At 42.3% G+C, this 15,444-nt stretch overlaps 1 protein-coding gene across 13 annotated transcripts in view; it reads left to right on the top strand.

Moving 5' to 3' along the window:
• Positions 1 to 15,444, top strand: part of ATXN1 (ataxin 1) — a 228,895-nt gene that overhangs the window by 69,477 nt on the left and 143,974 nt on the right. Inside the window, exon 5 of one of the 13 annotated variants that reach the window (XM_052811637.1) lies at positions 8,415 to 8,502. The exons of 11 other annotated variants lie outside the window; for them this stretch is intronic. The gene's annotated coding sequence lies outside the window, so the exon portion shown is untranslated. Of the gene's footprint in view, positions 1 to 8,414; positions 8,555 to 15,444 lie in introns of all 13 variants that reach the window. One more of the 13 variants, XM_052811556.1, reaches the window with a different exon arrangement.

Genomic DNA, 15,444 nt, shown 5'->3' with positions numbered 1-15,444 from the left:
AAGTAATCATAACTTGGAAGATGGTCAGTAGCGTTCATGCCAACGATTGTTTATTAACGTTGTCATGGTCTGGAGATGAAATTTTTGTGAAAGGGAAATTAAAGTCCTAGACATTAGAGTTCACAGCTAGTCAGCCTGCACGCAGTTTGTTTCTGGAAGGTAGAGGTTGCATCCAAAAGGAAACGAAGGAGGCATAACACAAAGGAGACAATTAATTTGTTTTCTGGTAAATTTGGAATAAAATACAGTGTGTTATACAAAAAGGATTGCACTTTTCTCGCATGTAATTTAGTGTCCTTTTACTGTGCTGACTCACCAAACTACTTCAGTTTCAGTCTGCATTTGGTTTAAATTACCTCAGAGGCCTGCATTTGTACGCTGCTCTGTAAAGTACTTCTCATCTGCAATCCAGATTTTTTTTTTTTTGTTCAGCATTTCAACTGACTTGCCTTTTTTCATTTTCCAGGTCTCTGTTTTACTAACATTTGAAACCAATCAACCAATCATTCCATGTGCCTGCTTGGGCTCTGTGATAGGCAAAAGCCATGTTGCAGCAACAGATAGAACAAGGAGTGAATCACTGCTTTCTGCCTTTCCATTACATTACCTAAACCACTACGCATAAACATTGCTTTATGTATGATATAGCAGCATGATTATCTCACTGCATTGACAGAACAGTGCTGGAAGTGAATTCTTCTATTACATCTTTAATGAGCTACAATTAAAAATAGTGTGTTGGCGTGCCAGTGTAGATATGTTATTCTCAGAATTTTATTGAAGCCATTTCGACTGTTAGACTTAGTTGACATCATGTTGTTCTGAAAACCTTAAGAATTAAACAGCAGAAAAATCTGCTTTGCTAGGTGAAAGTTAACTGGACAGTAAAATCTGTTGACTAAAAAGATTCACGTCTATACTGAGTGCAAAAGCCTTCTTTTTGTCTTTGTGAGTGTAGTTTTTACTATATAGTAAAAAATCCCAAACCACAAAGCAGCAGGTTTCTACAGAGCTCCAGATAGGTCCCAGGTCTCTTGACACCTGTGGCAGTGAGCCTTGAGTCATAGATAGCACAAAGCTGTGAAGCCTAATACTCTCAGTATTCAAAAGTACACCTACATAGGAGTTTAATTTCAAGTGCCTCTTTTAGCTCTGGGGTTTTTTTTCCCCCCAAACTAACAAAATTTAAGAGTCATTCTTAGAATTTTGCAGAGAAAAATTTTCTCAGCATTTGTGGCTTTGTGAAGGATTGACATCACTTAGAGATCAGAAAATAGCGCTGTCAATTTTAGCTTGACGGCATTCCATTCTCTGCTCCAAAAACCTGATGAATAACAATGGATGAGTCAAAGTTTTCTTGGAATTTTCTTTTTTTTTTTTTTCTTTCCTCCCTCCCCTTGTGCAATTCCATTGCCATTTTTAGCATGGAGGGCAGTTCTCCAAAGAACGTCTGTGTGCTTGAACTGTGATTTCTTGAAAATTCAGAACAAAATCAAGTTGTGTCAGACAACAAAAATCGTTGTATGTTTCTATGAATTTTGGTAACATTAAGTGAGCTTTATTGAAGCATCTACAGTAAAAGGCAGGAGGTGTTTGTTAGAGAGGTGTTGCATCTCCGCTTCAGCAATATGGAGATCTCCCTATCATGCTGCTTCGTTATGTTGTGATGAGTTTTTCCTTGATTATTTTTTGTGTTTTATCAGCTGTGCTCAGGGAAGTTGCCTGACAAAACAAATTATCAGTGGGTTTGGGAGAATTGGACCAGCTTGAAGCACTTGTTGAACCACAGCATCCTTCTGTCTTTGCCTCTGTTTTCTGTGTGAAAAACAAAGATTATGTCTCTTACGTATTTTAGCAGGATGTTGAGTGTAGAAATACTAAGGACAGAGAATTGTGTGGGTACTACTGTTACCTAAGTGATGTGGTATGCTTAAGATAGGCAGTGTTGCCAGCTGTTCTTGGCAAAATCCTTGGGGTTACGATGAGTGAAATTTTTAACTGTTGAGTATTGGGTTTTTTTTTAAATTGCAGAAGTGGCCTGTGTCAGGCATATTCTGACATGTCAGAATGAATATATGAAGTATGAAGCCGTATGAAGCTGCTGAAGAGAAATGTGAGGGGGAAACAGGTTAAAGTGATCATAAAGGGAGGATCTATACATTTTTCTTCTGCAATAGAGAGCTTGTATTTTATTTAAAATTGGCCAAAAAAAAAAAAAGAGAAAAGGAAAAACTGCAAGTGTGCCCTTAAGAGCTGCTGTGTCAAATTTGAAGAATGATTTGAATTCAGTCATTAAAGTGTGAAATGGAGGGATTTTAGTTCTGCTTTAAATTATGCATCTCAAATTAACCTTAGCTGCAGAGTCTCTGCCGACGCCCCCGTAATGACACGTTATTGGTACTAATGGCTTCTTTGTGACTTGAGATACAAACAGACATCCTAGACAGAAACATTTCGGCTTTCAACTAAATAAGACGCATGGCATGCATTTCCACCTGACAAAGCCCTGCTGTTCTGGTGGCTGGTGCTCATGAGCTCTTCTTTCCAGCTTCCATGCACTGCTCCTTGCCATGGCAGGTGAGGGCAGCTGAGTGGAAACCTGCTTCGCAAGCTTGGAAGAGCAGGAGAGCAATAAATTTGAGTGAGCATGGAGCCCAGCCAGAAGCTGAGCATTGTAGGGAACCAGGACAAAGATTGAGATGTGGGCAGCAGAGGGGAGGAGGAACTTCCAGCAGATGATAATCTCAGGAGGAAGAGGACCCAAAATTGTGAGGGAAATGGAGAAGAGATGCCAGGACTTAAGAAGGAAATTGATAAATAAGGGAGGGGTGAGATTAATAAGTAATATAAGCAGTAGTGGTTTATTAACCCTTTATGTGCACTGCTGACATGAAAAGGGGCCGTATTTTTGGAGTTCTGTGCACTTAGGTCTTCCTTCTGAAGCTCACTATCACTGTTTGAAAAACTCCACCTCTACCCAGAATTTCACTCATGGTTTTTGCAGCTTTCTCTGTGCAACTGGTGTCTCTTCTGGGATGAGAGGTATAGTTACTAACTGAACGTAGATACTGGGCGGGCAGCCTGAACATGTCTGTGAATGACTGAGAATGGCATAGCCTGGGGAGCTATGTACAGAAGATGCACACTTTTATGTGTTGATGAAAAAGGAGTGGCTTGGCAAGCCAGGCCCAGAATTTAGACCCTGGCTTCTCTTCCAAAAGATATTCCCTAGCTCATTGTTTTATCATAATTTTCTCAGTGGGATGTCAAGATGTGGGATATTGGCTGCCTCCCCTTTCAAGCTGCAGCTCTGGGAATTTGCTTTTTGGCTATGGCAGGAGTGATGGAGAGGTGCTTCTGTCCCGTGGTTGTGTTGTGTGGTCTGTTATAGGCTGTGCGACATTGCGTGACTTTCTGTATGAGTCTGCTCTCAGCAGAGAGTGCTGGAAAGTAAGTAATCTTGCGGTATTCTGGATTCAAAGCAGGATAGCATTTGAGTATGTAGGATCAAACACAAAAAAGTATTCAGATGACTCCTGGTATTCCTCAAAGGAACCACATTCCTGGACTGGGACCCAAGACATTAAAAAAAAAAAAAAGAAAAAAAGAAGTAGATATGCTATACATCACACTTACTAATGTATTAAAGATATTTGTATGAATAATTAAAACACCATTTAGGATTGCCACAGTAATAGAACAGAATGTGTTTTGTCATTTTTCTTTTCTGTTCCTTTTTGTTGATTGATAAATTTATTGATTTCTTCCATTAATTTAGAGTAGGTATCCTCAACATTATTGCAAATTAGCAAGGCTCTGCTTTACGTTAATAAGCTGTTGAGCGCGCTAATGGATTGAAAAAAAGTCAGAATTCAATAATAAGGGTCTGAAAAATTGAGGCCTAGAACACATATCTAATATTTTGCATCAAATAGGTTTGTAAAATATTAGAGCCTTTGTTTGTCCTAATTGTTAATTCAAAAAAATACTTATTTGATATTCATTATGACTAGCCTAATAGCACATCAGAAAAAATGGAAAATAAAGGCAACAAGCTACCTCAGATTTTCCATTGTATTTGTAGTTAACCTTAAGCTGGTTGGATTCAGTGCGAATATGTTGGGTGAATTGGAAGGCAGAACTTCACTGTTAAAAGAGACAACAGTCCTTCTGAAACCATGCATGAAAAAAATAATAAACTTCTGAAACTGAGGTCTGAAAAACACAGACAGGTGTGATCCAAGAGACCTAAAGTAGAAATTGTATTAAATTTCACACGCATGTGCACACAAAATCTTTTCATAGCTCAAATTTCTTCTGATTTATGTCTTTGATTTTTCCTTATTATTTACATTTAATTCATTAACCTGTTTTCTCATATTTTTTCCTACTTTCAGAAATACCTGGTTTATGAATATGCTAGAATGTATGTTAAATATGAACACTTAACAGTTGTTAGGTCATTGTTGTTATGATCCTTTTTCAGAGCCATATCTCTCTGTTTTCCAGCTACAATGGACAATTTGTCATAACACTTGAATTAGTATCATGTGTTTTGTTTGGTACTATTGTTTTAGCCAAGCTTGGAATATGTGTTTTCATATGTATTTTTGGGCCCAGTTTTGGATGCAATAGTATGATGACTGGTACTGAATGATACTTAATCCATTGGGTTGTGTTATCTTCTGAGCATTTGTGACATGTCATGTCTGATAGTATGCATTGACCTCCTCCTTGTGCGTTTTGCTGTGTACTCTGAGTTTATTTGTCCTTGTACACATTATTAACATCACGGGAATTGTAATTGTTGACAAAAAGAACATAAAATATAGTGGGTGCTCGGGACGCTTTTTTTTTTGTCTTTTATTGTATTTTTAATGTTTTTTCTTTCCCATTGATGAACAATGGGAGGGGAGCAGTGCTGTCAATCAAGGCCTCTGCTCATCTTCACGAGCCTTGTGCTAATAGCAATACATACTGACTTCTTACCTAGCATTTTTCCAAGGCTTTGCAAGCAGGAGTTCATCCCGTGTAGTGTCTAGCAGCTCTCCTGCACACGTGCCATCCCAAACCGACATTTTGTTTGGGGCAGGAGTTGGCCCCATGCATTGCTTGTGCTGTTGGCTGCCTCTGTTGGGAGGCACGTGCTTCTGCCTACCAGCTGCCAGCGATGTCCAGACTTTACTGGGGAGAAAGACTTGGTGTGCCTAGAGACGCAGCCACTCATTAGTCTAGGTTTTAGCCCTGCTTCTAGAGAATGGTTACTGCTCTGGGCTTAATTTGAGGTGCCTTGCTCAGTTGCCATAATACAAAGTGAGCTATAGAAACTGCTTGCTGCACAAGGGGATGTAGAATAGCTGTCTCAGTGTGGAAAGTGCTGTATGAAATCGTTCCACTTACTGTTGTTACATGGAACACCTACAATGACTATAAATGAAGGATATTAGAGGGGAAAAAATAATATTATTTCCGTTAGTTTACTTTGTGCATATTCGACAGCCCTCTGTGTATAGTTAGTTACATAATTTCCTGGGATAGTCAGATTTCTCTTTATTTGTGGGGCTCTTTGTCTCAGCAATAGGGAAAGAAAATACATTAAGGATCAGAAAACATGGCTGTAAAGTGAGGAAAAATTGTCGGTAAGCTGAAGAAGAGATCTAAGTACATGGAACTGCTTTTGACTCATCTTCCGAAAGCAACTCAGTTCCGGAATAACAGTGCCCTTTTGGGCTACGTTTCAAGAAGGTATGATTGTACTCAGATAGGAACTATAAGGATGGATAGCAAGCCCAACACATCCTTTCTTTTCATGACAGGTTCGCTGATTACCACCTGAGCAATAATAGCGCACTGGTCAGCATGAACACGAGAAGTAGTAATCATGGATTTTTGTCTCCATTGTAGCATGTGTTTGGGGTAACGCTGGTGTTGTGGTGGGTTTGCACCCGTAGTCCATGGAAGGAGAGACGTTTTTCCCTGTTCGCCTTCCCTTCTCTCTTGCCTTTACACTTCCACCTTGAATTGGGGCTGGGCTGTTTGGTGTCTTTCCAAGGACAGAGCAGGGCAGGGAGAGCATGCCTAGCCAAAAAGATAAGAGAATAGGTCATTTCAAGATACCAGTGTTTCATGAGGTGTGCGTTTTGCTGCGTATCCTGCTTAGGAACTAGTAGGGAGCAAGATTTTCCCAGGGTGTGTGTCAGGCGACCTTATGCGTCGGGGCTGCGGTGGAGCTCAGCACAGGGTTTCTTTTCCTCGAGGGAAGGCCCTGTGCTTTTGCTGTGTTTTGGCAGCCTGACATGGCAGCAAGTCGGTAACCTGTGCGCGTGTTGTTGTGGTTTTTTTTTTGTTTGTTTTTTTTTCATCTGCCTCCCTCAGTTGACTGAAGCTCTGTGACTTTTTAACCCGCTGTCCGTAGGCCGTTGTTTTACAAGCTCATTAAGGTGGCCGGGATGGCGATGGCAGCAGTCCTGGCCCCCCTCCGTGGGTACTCATTAGATGGGTTCCTTGTATTGGCATAAGCATTGTGCAGTTGTGCTCTGAGCCAGGTCTGGGAAAGGAGCCAAGTCAAAAATAATCCCTAAAAAAAAAAAAAAAGTATGTTTTCAGCAGGATCTGTTCCCGGATCTAGCTCACCATCGCTCTTGCACCGGCCTGGAAAGTGTGAGGGTTTGTACTGGTGCAGGGGGAGGTGAGGATGAGCAGCCGGGGCGAGGTGGTCAGGGGTGCTGCTGCTGGCGGCAGGGACCCTGCCTGCTCCTGTGGCGTTGGCCCAAGGAAACGGGGCTCTCCTGAGCATGCTGCCTGTCTTTCCTTGAGTCTGTCGGCCCAGCTGCACTTCCAGTAACTTCCGAAGCTGTGAGGTGGTTTTGGCCAAATTTGCCCGAAAGGCAGGGTTTGAAGGTGTGAAGGTCCTCTGAGCTCAGCAATACATGGTGGCTGGTAGGCAGACCCAAATCAACTCTCCCCAGCGATAAAAAAAAGTTGTTAGCAGGGGCTCAACTGCTGACCTTGTCAGGCCTCCTCTTGAGGCACCATCCTGCTGTCCCAGTTTGGGTTGAATTGTGCTCATTTTGGGGGGGGGGGGGGGGGTGTCATCTGTTAAACAGCTGACAGGAGAGGAGTGCAAAGTGCTCTCTGGGAGTGACTGTTCACCTCAAGGGGCAGGAACAGGTCACCTCCCGGGTCCCGACTGTGGTGAGGGACTGCACTTCCATTTGTGGGGTGGGGAGATTTTTTGTTTTTCTCTGTTGTTTGTATGTTGGGTTTTTTTAATTCCCTCTAGGGATCAAAACTTATGGAAGCTGGGAAAGTTGGGAGGAGAGACTCCCTTCAGTTTTTATTTGGGTGGCCAACTATTTAACCCTGAAGTCAAACAGGTCTTTCTAGCCCCACCTCTACATAGCTTCCCTTGAACACCTGGTGACATCTTTGTGCCTTGTTGGGTCCAGCTTCCATCTCCACGGGACTGTGCTGCTCTTTGGCCCCTGTGCCTGGGTTTCACCTGCCCAGCCTGCCCCGCTGCACGGGCAGCCCTGCTCTGCACCACTGCCGAGGAACTAATATGAAGACACACATTGTGGTTTCCTGCTGTTTTGCTTTGTAACTAGTTCACTGGTAAATATAGCTTGTGTGTGGTTATAAATTCATTCTCTCATTATGGGTGGTTGTTGTGCAATAATTATGTAGAAATTATGACTGAGGATTGTTGTGGATGGTTTTTTTTTTGTTTTGTTTTGCTTCTTTATGTGTTTTTGTGCTTGACATGCCCTGTGGTGGGAAGGGTAGGCTTTGGTATCTGCCCTAACTGAGAATGGGGCCACAAGCAGGTGTCGGGATTAGGTGTGGGAACAGGCACCGTCTCACAGGCTGCTGACTTTTATGTGGCTTGCTTTGCATGGCTACACGGGCACTGCAAGGCAAATCGGGGCCTGTGCTATTCAGACACCTTTTTATTCTTGCTTTACACTGTGGGCAGGCACGCTGTCTCTCCCTGCAGATTTGGTACTGTACACGTGTTTATTCTGAAATAAACCCAACCCCTCCCGTCTCTTTGGAGGTGTCGTGGTACGGTTCCTGAAGCCATTGTATCTCTGGCCGCTTCCGGTCCTGCTCTCTGGGCAGGGTCCTCCGGGTCCTGCTGCCTGGCCGAGGCCGTGCTCAGGCCGAGGCAGAAGTGCTCAGGTCCTGCTCCCTGGAGGTCTTCCCTTCACATGGGATCCCTCCTGCGGTCCCTCCCTCTGTTTGGATGTGGAATTAAATAAGGGCAGGCTTCTTGTTGTTCCCCCCCACCCCCATTCCTTTATTTTAAATTCCAGTCGAGCAGATCCAGAACAACACTGCTTGTCCCTGCTGAGTTCTCATTTTCCTCCCATCCCTCCTTTAATTTTACATTATCCCCTGCACTGTGTTTGCAGGCCATATGTGTCCTTTGAACTCTGAAGAAGCTGTGCCAAAAGGAAGCCTTCCTCTCCTCCCCTCCTCCCATCGTGGAGCCGCTCTTAGGTAATTGCAATTAGTGTACAACGTCAAGCAAACGCAGAAGTGAAGTTTGTGGGTGAGTGTCTGCAAATTTCCTGAGAGCTTCAGAAATGCTTGTGCTTGGTCTTTGCTTTTGCTCTTTAAACCTGCAGCAGTTCCTCGAGTCCGAAACAGCCGCTCCTGCTCTGGGAGGTGTTCATAACCCGAATTTGCCTACTGCACCCCTGGCGAGGCGTGGGGACGGCTGGAGTGGCTGGCAGGGCTCCACAGCTCTGGCAGGGCTTCTGTGCGGAGGAAGGTGGAGCTGCCCGTCGCTGTGTTACAGCACTGGGCAGAAGCACGACAGGGGAACAAGCGGCTGCGTGAGCACGCTGTAGTAGGATGAACCCTTTAGCTGTCTTCCCAGGGAGAGGGGACACAGGCTGACAAGAGTGGGAAAGGTGAAATCTCGTCCTGTTAAACGAAAAGTGGGGGAATTACTTCTTGTCATTCACAAGCTGCAGAGAAGAGGGGTGTGCTGCTGGGCCAGCGTGCCCTCGTGGCTGCTGCGCAGGGAGCTGGCGTCAGCTGCCTGCTCAGCCGGAGGGATCGCTCTCATCTTGGGCTTCAGTTTTCAAGAGGGATGTCCTCCGTGGAAAAGGGTGACAGGTGCCTTTTGGGTCCCTTCCCCTTCAGCCTCAGAGAAGTGTCTTGTGCATTAAACCAGGTTTCTGACCTCATTCCTCAAAGGAGTTTTAAATGGGGAGAAATAGGAGTATTAATTAGTGCCTCGTTAAGTACTTGTAGTCAAGTACAATAATTTTCTTGAAAGGATAATGTATTAGATGAATAAAAATACTCTCCATTAAAAAATGAATACAAAGTCATTTTAAACCACAAAGATTATTGTACGTTTCTGAAAAATTAATGTGATTAAAGCAAAATATATTTAATAAATTAAAAAGACCCTGTTAGGCTGTTTAACTTGTTGATCTCTAATTAGTTATTCTCAAATCTAGTGCTTCAGGACTTCAACCTTACCTGCAGGGACAGGAAATAATTTTTCCCTCACTTCATTTTTTTGGCTTGTAATTACTAGGTTTGAGTTGTGGGTGTGGTGGTTTTCCTTCTTTTTTCCTGTTTTTTTTTCTTTTTTTCTTTTCTGGTGTCTTTCTCAGAGATTGGCCACAATGAAAGCTGAGACCCTAGACAGGGTGGAGTGGTGATCAGAGCTGATACGGAGATTTCTTTGATGAGTTTGATTAATGTGACCTACCCATGTGCTGATTTCTAGATTTGGAGCTGAGAAGACATATTTTCAAGGGTATTTCCTCCTGTCCCTTTTGTCTGTGACGTGGCATAGGTCGTGTCTGCTAGGTTCACATAGGCTTCCTTCGGTTACTTCGTATGACTTCACACAAGTTAAATTAATTTTTTCCACACATAGTTTGCCTGCTTTGATTAGTTTTGGATTAGGCATTTCCTTAACTCTCCACTGAGCTGCTTCACATTCAACTACTTAATGAGAATTGCTCTGTATGTTGTGGAAGGCAATAAAGTGAATGGTTGGAGCTGGAGACATAACCCAGATCTGTGGGTTTGCCATAGTCACTGCTGAAGTTCATGTGTTTACTTAGGGAAGTAAGTCTGCAGTACAGATTCAAGAGAATGCTAGCAGTCAGTTCTCAGGGTTTATTAGTTTACTATTTTTTATGGTTTAGGTACCTGAGATCCATATGACCTTTTGAAAATACTATTAAAAGTTATCCAGCAGGCTAAAATACACTATCTGGGAGTTTGGGTACCATACCATGCTCTCTTAGGTGCCTTCTGAACTCTCAGGCTATTTGATGATGATGACTGCCAGGTTTTTTTCATCACGAGGCACATCTTTAAGTATTCTCCCTGTCTGAGCAGACAGCCTTTGTATCTGATTCTCCACCCTTGTATTTTCCTTTCAGCTTTGCTGCTCTTGTCCTACTGCAGCTTTGCCAAGCTTGGGCAATTGGGGTGATAGCTGCTGCTTTCTGGCGATAGCAGCTTCGATTTCTGTTGTATCTAAAGGTGCTTTTCTCAGCAGAGCCATTACAGACACTGTACCCCCGATCAGCCATCTCGTTCAGGCAGTGTATGTGTGAGGAAGATATTTTCCGTGTCTTTGGGACACTTACAGAGCCTGCGATGGCCGGATAATTGCCTATTGAAGGTTTTGAGGCATCTGTCCTTTTGTTTGAGAAGATGGTAGTGTCCAGGGCTTCTTGGTGGTGTATGAAAATAGCTACAGTAAATAGCTCCACAGTTCAAGGAGCCTGTCATCTGTGTGGAGCGGTGCTCGTGGACATTTATGTGAGCTCTGTTATTATACAAAGTGCCTCCCAAGATGAATGGTCTGTGCTGCCATAATGTTCCAATGTATGATTAATAGTCTTTTCTGGTCTTAAATGAGACCAAATCTATCTGTTGACTTACCTTGAAAATCCTCTTAGTGCAAATGATCTCATTTTCAAAACCACCTTCTAAGGTTACAACTCTAATGTAAGCACCCAAGTGGCTGCAGTTGTGCCTGCACCACAGCTGCTGTAATGACACCCCAGGTGTAGCCATGTAGATGTGCCTGTGCAAAATCCATTTTGCACAGCTCCCAGTGTGCCAGTTATCTTCCCTTGTTGTTTGTGTATGTTTTTCCCACCTCTCGCAGAGGACACAATCAGGCTATTCTCTTTTGCTTTTTTTAAATTGTGATATTGCAGCTATAAATCTGTAAAAATTGCAAGGGCATGACAGAGTAGATCTGACCAGTGGTGCTGTTAACTTTTTCTTAGTATTTCCCTGGAATTCTAGCTGACATCATCCCTTAATACAAATAGGTTATTTGCAAGGAGCTCTGTTGAAGCTAGCAAATTATTGTGGCAATGTGTGAGACTAACTGTACCAGAGAATAAAGAGCGGTGCAGCATTTATGATGATAAAATAATTTCAGGGCATGTCTTTTTTTTCTTTGTGTAGTTTTTCTTTTATTACTGGCGCTAAAATGGCTCTTGCAGCGCAAGTGAGAAAACCAGACTGAACCTCCTGTTTTTCTGTTGGGCTCCCAGCTGGAAACCCCTCCCTCGATTTTTCCATTGATAAAAGTGTCACAAAGGGAATCTAGAGCAGAGGAATAAGCGGAAATAGAACAATACGAAGTCTTGGACTTGAATCACAAAAAGAGTTAACTAATGTAGATACAGTACTGGACGAGCTGCTGCTCCTTTCATGACCAGGTTCATTTAACTGTGGTCTTAGCATTCGTGGCTGCCCTCAAAGCCACGTAACAAATCAGCTAGCTATTGTCTTTTTACTGCGGAGACTCTGTAAAAGGATATTGCAGAGCATTTTCTTCTCTCCTTTTCTACGGACCGCTTTATTTGACCTTCAAGAATTCAGAGTCGCAACAGGGGCCAAAAAACCTCACATACAGGAATGTTTTTAGTGTTTATAAAATAGATCTTTCACTAATAAAATAAAGGTGTGACATTTATAGAGCTCTGATAAGGAACACAGCAGTAGAAAAGGCCCAGGTCTCCTACTGTTCAAATTAAGGGCAGCTGATTTCAATGAGAGAAGATGCAGGTTTGTTAGGTGCGGAGGTTAACACATGCAATCAGGTGTTCCCGTGATGCTTGAAAAACTTGCCAGGAATATTTTGAGAAGCAATTTCGTAGAGGACTTGTTTCAGTTAAGTTACTGAGGGTACGTAGTGCTCCTTTGGAGTGTTCGGAGGAGGAAGATTACTTGGGCTTAGTTCCATTGTGTGGTAAGTTTGTACTTTTTGTATTACTTTCTTAGCATTGTATCACTAAAACAGTGGCTTCTCTATTGCTGCTGTGTTTGACCTCTATGTCAAAGAGTAGATGAGCTGACTGATCTTTGTCATAGTGTCTGTCTGGTCACCTCCCCACCATGCGGTGTAGGTGTCTGCATGTGACAGTGGTGAGGAAGGGGCTTGGAAGCACCTGTGGACGACAACTGGTGCATCTCTTCTCATTCTGGGTGCTGCAGGGAGTGCAATGGTCTCTGACCCAGAAAGCTTGATCCTGAGTGAGGCAGCGATCTGCTTTCTGTAGCTGTAGTGGGAACAGCAGGTGCTCAGCACCCCAGATCAGCATGCAGCACCCTGCTTGTTGCAGACCTTTTAGATCTCTTGAGCTTTACTGTGAAGCACTGTGGTTGTCCTCTTGGCATACCTTCCCACGTGAAAGAGTAAGTGCTGCTGTTCTTTTTCCCTCCTGTTGGCCTCCTCTCTTTTTTCCCCTCTTTCCCTTTTCCTGTCTTAAATTCGCCAAAATGCCACAGAGCTGCACACGGAAGTCTGTTTCCTTGTTCTGATGGTTTATTGTGATGGGGTAACAAGAACACACACAACTACTGGAAGCATGGGATGATGGTATAGCAGGAATCTATTACGTAAAGAGCAGGTAAGTGTGATATGGTTGGCCTGTCCATATGTTATGGCACGAGTATAAAGGAAAATATGCAAAATAGTAAACGATCAGGAAGGAAGATTGGAAGTAGTGTTTGGATTTAATGGGCATTTCCGATCTCTTAATCTGACCCTATAAATCAGAGCTGTTGTAATTCGTGCTGTTTTTTCTCATTAAATTTTTATTGGGCCATCCTTTCTTTAAGTAAAAAAAGGAAATGCAAGAGGCAAAAATAATTCTAGCTGAAAAACAACGAGCAAGACTAGATCATGGTGTGCTACCATAACAATGCTGTTAAAAAGTTGCTTTACAGTGAAATAGACTGAAACCCAGGAGGAGTAACTGATTGCATTAAATTATATAATTGTCTAGCATTTTGACTCTGCAGGAGTTTTTTATTCTTGTCAGTATAGGGAGATAAGAGTCGGTAAAGTCGGATTTCTTATTGCCATTGCTCTGCCCAGCATGCTATTTCCATACAGAGGGATGGACTCTTCATGCCTGTGCCTTATTTGTCATAATGAAAATACATGAGAGGCAAAATGTGCCCTTGCCTAAGATATGTACTCTGTGTATGAGTAAATACGACAATATAGGCCATTTATTTTGATCACTGTTTTGTGTAATATGCAGTAACTGCATGCAAATACCATATACAGCAGAGGAAAATGCTAAAAGCCAATTCTTACTAGATACTAAATGGGATACTAGTTGGTGAATGGTTAAAAATAAAGCTACCCTACATTGTCCTTAAGAGACTCAGATTTGGAAAAGGCATGTTATCTGTAATAGTGGGCAGAGCATCCACTGAATCAGAGTGTTTTGGTTTAAGAAAGGGCTGCTAGACATCGAAGGGAGGGGAAGCAGTATTGCTTTTTAGTGCTCACGGTGCCAAAGATGCAGAATAAGGAAAGGGGTAACATTCTGGAGGTGGTTTTTTCCTGTTACATAAAAAATTAGACGTTTATCAGAAACTATAGCAATTTAGTTGAGTGTTATGCTTTGGACAATTGTAACGCTAATAGGCTGGAAGCAGTATAACCAGTAGCTACAATTATAGCTGCAGTTACTAAGAGAAATCCATGTTCTGTTATTTGAATGCAGCATTCACTGTCTGCCTGAAAGGCAGCAGTATCTTAAAGAGGCAGAGGAGGAAAGTTGTCCTCTTTTTTTATTTTATTGTCCACCTGCTTTTTTTGAGAGAACTTGTGTGTGTGATTCATCCAAGAGGTCAAATCCAGTCTTTCCCTTGCACCCAAAGCAGTTAAAAGAGTTTAAAAAAGAGAGTAAATATTCATTAAAAAAAGTATATATATAAAAAATTAAAGTATCAGTATAAGAGCGAAATGGAACTGTTGAGTTTGTATTCCTTGTAGCCCACCAAAACTTAAGGATCATGCACAAATTATTCGAAGAGTAATTTCCCTTACATTTGTCATCAGGTTTCTTAGTATTGTGAGACTTTATTTGCTTCCTTTCAGTGATGTGTCAACAAACAGATTTCTTTTCCTTATACATGTGATTGAATTTTATTCATTACAGAGATTACAACAGACGAACAGTTGTACATTTAAAGTACTGGGATTTAAGCTGTTTATAAGGAATGTGTTTATGCTTTGGACAGAGATCACTTGGTGCTGGTGTTAGTCAAATTAGGGCTGAAGTCATGGAAATCTTGACTTTTTGCTCCCTTTGTGAATCCTGGCAGTTTAGCATGTATGGCAGGCACCTCACTTATTGCAGTTTCCAAATGTAAACAGATGGTGTGATCAGGAACACCAGGACATAAAGAGATATTATTAATACTCGTTTTGTCTCCTGTATCTTATAAATGAAAGGGGGAGGTGTATGGCTGGTATAAATTGGCATATTCCCATCAATTAAAGTTATGCCAACAGAGGCAGAATGGGAATTTGTCCTCCTGGCCACTATTTTTAAAGAAAATGCTGGAAACTGCCTGTGTAGTTGTTTCTGTATGCGTGTTTCTTCCATTCTCGTATACTGTCTCTGTGGCAAAAGGTGTTCTCTAGTCATCCTTTTTTTTCCAGGTGACCAAACACACTTTGCCAGCAGGTCTCACCTTCTTCCCCTTCTCTAAACTCCTTTTATTTCCATTTTTCCCATTTTCCAATTATGAATACAAAAGTAACTTTTCCCATCCCTACATTTCCAGTTACAGTGGCAGGATACGATGTCTTTACTCCTTTCCTGCCCTTCCATACCCATCCCTCTGGTATCACACATTCCGAAGAACTGCTTGAACTCAAGTTCAAGTTATGTCTTCATCCACATGATGCAAAAAAGCCAGCAAAATAGTACAGGTCTGTGAGTTGAAAAGTGTTAGTTACATTTCTATAGTGCAGAGTGGGGGAAGAAGTTTGTGCAGATTGTGTGAGGGTTTGCTGTGTGACTAGATAGATGCTTTGCAAATCCTGCTATGCAGGCTCACAGCGTATTTCTCTATGGACTTCCCAGTGGGTAACATTGCACCGAATTGAATGAGCCATTCCCATGCAAAATGTTA

The sequence above is a fragment of the Harpia harpyja genome, chromosome 1 (genome assembly GCF_026419915.1).
Source record: "Harpia harpyja isolate bHarHar1 chromosome 1, bHarHar1 primary haplotype, whole genome shotgun sequence".
Classification (NCBI taxonomy): domain Eukaryota; kingdom Metazoa; phylum Chordata; class Aves; order Accipitriformes; family Accipitridae; genus Harpia; species Harpia harpyja.
The sequence above is the reverse complement of the archived record's forward strand: the minus strand, read 5'-3'. Positions and strand labels throughout refer to the sequence as shown.